Source organism: Oncorhynchus nerka, unplaced genomic scaffold, assembly GCF_034236695.1.
Source record: "Oncorhynchus nerka isolate Pitt River unplaced genomic scaffold, Oner_Uvic_2.0 unplaced_scaffold_6224, whole genome shotgun sequence".
NCBI classification, from domain to species: domain Eukaryota; kingdom Metazoa; phylum Chordata; class Actinopteri; order Salmoniformes; family Salmonidae; genus Oncorhynchus; species Oncorhynchus nerka.
Genome location: NW_027035091.1, coordinates 1 through 4,891, shown reverse-complemented (window position 1 = coordinate 4,891; position 4,891 = coordinate 1). Strand labels below are relative to the sequence as shown.

Genomic DNA, 4,891 nt, shown 5'->3' with positions numbered 1-4,891 from the left:
AGAAGAAGAGGGTATGCTGTCTGGGGTTTGAGAAGGAGGTGTGGCCAGATGAGAACTGGAATACTGCCTCTGGCACACAGAATAGGTAGGTTGGGAATGTTCTAGATGAAGAAGAGGGTGTATGTGCTGTCTGGGGTTTAAAGGGGAGGTGTGGCCAGATGAGAACCAGGAATACAGCCTCTGGCAATAGAAGTAGGTAGGTTGGGAATGTTCTAGATGAAGAAGAGGGTGTATGTGCTGTCTGGGGTTTAAGGGAGGTGTGGCCAGATGAGAACCGGGAATACTGCCTCTGGCAATAGAAGTAGGTAGGTTGGGAATGTTCTTCTAGATGAAGAAGAGGGTGTATGTGCTGTCTGGGGGTTTAAAGGGGAGGTGCGGCCAGACGAGAACCGGGAATACTGCCTCTGGCAATAGAAGTAGGTAGGTTGGGAATGTTCTAGATGAAGAAGAGGGTGTATGTCCACTGTTTCTGTTTTAACAACTAACACTGCGTTTCTATTCCTTCGTCCCCAGCCGATGACATCAAGCCGTGTCCGCGCTGCGCGGCTTACATCATCAAGATGAACGACGGCAGCTGCAACCACATGACCTGCGCCGTGTGCGGCTGTGAGTTCTGCTGGCTCTGCATGAAGGAGATCTCTGACCTGCACTACCTGAGGTGAGAGGCAGAGAGGGGTGAGGAGTGTGTCAACACTCAGGGAGGAGTACATCACTATCTATACACTAACCACAGTGTTCTGCCTCTGAATAGCCAGAGTTCTGCTAGGCTATATGCCCTAGACTGTCCCCTGGTCAGCCTGTCAGGGTTGGGTTGTTAATCATCTCTGTCCCCTGGTCAGCCTGTCAGGGTTGGGTTGTTATCATCTCTGTCCAGCCTGTCAGGGTTGGGTTGTTATCATCTCTGTCCAGCCTGTCAGGGTTGGGTTGTTATCATCTCTGTCCCCTGGTCAGCCTGTCAGGGTTGGGTTGTTATCATCTCTGTCCCCTGGTCAGCCTGTCAGGGTTGGGTTGTAATCATCTCTGTCCCCTGGTCAGCCTGTCAGGGTTGGGTTGTTATCATCTCTGTCCCCTGGTCAGCCTGTCAGGGTTGGGTTGTTATCATCTCTGTCCTCTGTCCAGCCTGTCAGGGTTGGGTTGTTATCATCTCTGTCCCCTGGTCAGCCTGTCAGGGTTGGGTTGTTATCATCTCTGTCCCCTGGTCAGCCTGCCAGGGTTGGGTTGTTATCATCTCTGTCCCCTGGTCAGCCTGTCAGGGTTGGGTTGTTATCATCTCTGTCCTCTGTCCAGCCTGTCAGGGTTGGGTTGTTATCATCTCTGTCCTCTGTCCAGCCTGTCAGGGTTGGGTTGTTATCATCTCTGTCCAGCCTGTCAGGGTTGGGTTGTAATCATCTCTGTCCCCTGGTCAGCCTGTCAGGGTTGGGTTGTTATCATCTCTGTCCCCTGGTCAGCCTGTCAGGGTTGGGTTGTAAATCCTCTCTCTCCGTCCCCCCCCAGCCCGTCAGGTTGTACCTTCTGGGGCAGGAAGCCGTGGAGCAGGAAGAAGAAGATCCTGTGGCAGCTGGGCACGCTGGTGGGCGCTCCGGTGGGCATCGCTCTGATCGCTGGCATCGCCGTCCCTGCCATGATCATAGGCATCCCTGTGTACGTGGGGAGGAAGGTGAGCTGACCCTAACAGGTCATCTGACCCTAACAGGTCACCCTAAACACACAGCAGACTGACGCCAGGACAGCGGAGTCAATCACCACCTTCCGGAGACACCTGAAACACCACCTCTTTAAGGAATACCTAGGATAGGATAAAGTAATCCCTCTCACCCCCCCCCCCCCTTAAAAGACCTAGATGCACTATTGTAAAGTGGCTGTTCCACTGGATGTCATAAGGTGAATGCACCAATTTGTAAGTCGCTCTGGATAAGAGCGTCTGCTAAATGACTTAAATGTAAATGTCATCAGATGAGGAAGGTGAGCTGACCCTAACAGGGTTTATATGAACACAGACAGAATAATACAGTTGTTTTATATGAACACAGAATAATACAGTTGTTTTATATGAACACCCTGACCTTTAACCCCTGTATGTCCGTTTGTCTGGTCTATAACCTCTGACCTCTAACCCCTCTGTCTGTCTGTTAGATCTATAACCGCTATGAGGGGAAGGACATCTCTCCCCACAGGAGGAACCTGGTGATAGCAGGAGGAGTCACTCTGTCTGTCATCATGTCCCCTGTGGTGGCAGCCGTCTCTGTCGGTCAGTATACTGTACTCTGTCTGTCATCATGTCCCCTGTCTGTCATCATGTCCCCTGCGGTCAGCATACTGTACTCTGTCTGTCATCATGTCCCCTGGGGTCAGTATACTGTCCCCTGTCTGTCATCATGTCCCCTGTGGTCAGTATACTGTACTCTGTCTGTCATCATGTCCCCTGTGGTCAGTATACTGTCTGTCATCATGTCCCCTGGGGTCAGTATACTGTCTGTCTGTCATCATGTCCCCTGTGGTCAGTATACTGTACTCTGTCTGTCATCATGTCCCCTGGGGTCAGTATACTGTACTCTGTCTGTCATCATGTCCCCTGTGGTCAGTATACTGTACTCTGCCTGTCATCATGTCCCCTGTGGTCAGTATACTGTCTGTCATCATGTCCCCTGTGGTCAGTATACTGTCCTCTTGTCTGTCATCATGTCCCCTGTGGTCAGTATACTGTCTGTCATCATGTCCCCTGTGGTCAGTATACTGTACTCTGTCTGTCATCATGTCCCCTGTGGTCAGTATAATGTCTGTCATCATGTCCCCTGGGGTCAGTATACTGTCTGTCTGTCATCATGTCCCCTGTGGTCAGTATACTGTACTCTGTCTGTCATCATGTCCCCTGGGGTCAGTATACTGTACTCTGTCTGTCATCATGTCCCCTGTGGTCAGTATACTGTACTCTGCCTGTCATCATGTCCCCTGTGGTCAGTATACTGTACTCCGTCTGTCATCATGTCCCCTGTGGTCAGTATACTGTCTGTCATCATGTCCCCTGGGGTCAGTATACTGTACTCTGTCTGTCATCATGTCCCCTGTGGTCAGTATACTGTACTCTGCCTGTCATCATGTCCCCTGTGGTCAGTATACTGTCTGTCATCATGTCCTCTGGGGTCAGTATACTGTCTGTCATCATGTCCCCTGTGGTCAGTATACTGTACTCTGCCTGTCATCATGTCCCCTGTGGTCAGTATACTGTACTCTGTCTGTCATCATGTCCCCTGTGGTCAGTATACTGTACTCTGTCTGTCATCATGTCCCCTGTCTGTCATCATGTCCCCTGTGGTCAGTGTACTGTACTCTGTCTGTCATCATGTCCCCTGTGGTCAGTATACTGTCCTCTTGTCTGTCATCATGTCCCCTGTGGTCAGTATACTGTCTGTCATCATGTCCCCTGTGGTCAGTATACTGTACTCTGCCTGTCATCATGTCCCCTGTGGTCAGTATACTGTCCTCTTGTCTGTCATCATGTCCCCTGTGGTCAGTATACTGTCTGTCATCATGTCCCCTGTGGTCAGTACTCTGTCTGTCATCATGTCCCCTGTGGTCAGTATACTGTACTCTGTCTGTCATCATGTCCCCTGTCTGTCATCATGTCCCCTGTGGTCAGTATACTGTCCTCTTGTCTGTCATCATGTCCCCTGTGGTCAGTATACTGTCTGTCATCATGTCCCCTGTGGTCAGTACTCTGTCTGTCATCATGTCCCCTGTGGTCAGTATACTGTACTCTGCCTGTCATCATGTCCCCTGTGGTCAGTATACTGTACTCTGTCTGTCATCATGTCCCCTGTCTGTCATCATGTCCCCTGTGGTCAGTATACTGTACTGTCTGTCATCATGTCCCCTGTGATCAGTATACTGTACTCTGTCTGTCATCATGTCCCCTGTGGTCAGTATACTGTACTCTGTCTGTCATGTCCCCTGTGGTCAGTATACTGTACTCTGTCTGTCATCATGTCCCCTGTGGTCAGTATACTGTACTCTGTCTGTCATGTCCCCTGTGGTCAGTATACTGTACTCTGTCTGTCATCATGTCCCCTGTGGTCAGTATACTGTACTCTGTCTGTCATCATGTCCCCTGTGGTCAGTATACTGTACTCTGCCTGTCATCATGTCCCCTGTGGTCAGTATACTGTACTCTGCCTGTCATCATGTCCCCTGTGGTCAGTATACTGTACTCTGTCTGTCATCATGTCCCCTGTGGTCAGTATACTGTACTCTGTCTGTCATCATGTCCCCTGTGGTCAGTATACTGTACTCTGCCTGTCATCATGTCCCCTGTGGTCAGTATACTGTACTCTCTCTGTCATCATGTCCCCTGTGGTCAGTATACTGTACTCTGTCTGTCATCATGTCCCCTGTGGTCAGTATACTGTACTCTCTCTGTCATCATGTCCCCTGTGGTCAGTATACTGTACTCTGTCTGTCATCATGTCCCCCCGGGGGGCCTGTCACCCCCCGGGGCCTGTAGACACAGTGGTCTCTGGTTGTTTAGATGAGCTAGTAGTGACCGACTGCTCTTAGGAGACACAGTGGTCTCTGGTTGTGTAGATGAGCTAGTAGTGACCGACTGCTCTTAGGAGACACAGTGGTCTCTGGTTGTTTAGATGAGCTAGTAGTGACCGACTGCTCTTAGGAGACACAGTGGTCTCTGGTTGTTTTAGATGAGCTAGTAGTGACCGACTGCTCTTAGGAGACACAGTGGTCTCTGGTTGTGTAGATGAGCTAGTAGTGACCGACTGCTCTTAGGAGACACGGTGGTCTCTGGTTGTTTTAGATGAGCTAGTAGTGACCGACTGCTCTTAGGAGACACAGTGGTCTCTGGTTGTTTTAGATGAGCTAGTAGTGACCGACTGCTCTTAGG

The 4,891-nt window shown here is 50.5% G+C and overlaps 1 long non-coding RNA gene across 1 annotated transcript; it reads left to right on the top strand.

The window, feature by feature from the left end:
- The first annotated feature begins 379 nt into the window (after positions 1-379).
- Positions 380-4,871, top strand: LOC135566274 (uncharacterized). Its single transcript, XR_010462024.1, has 3 exons — positions 380-658; positions 1,495-1,657; positions 2,134-4,871. It is a non-coding gene; the product is annotated as an uncharacterized LOC135566274 (long non-coding RNA).
- Positions 4,872-4,891: the final 20 nt, after the last annotated feature.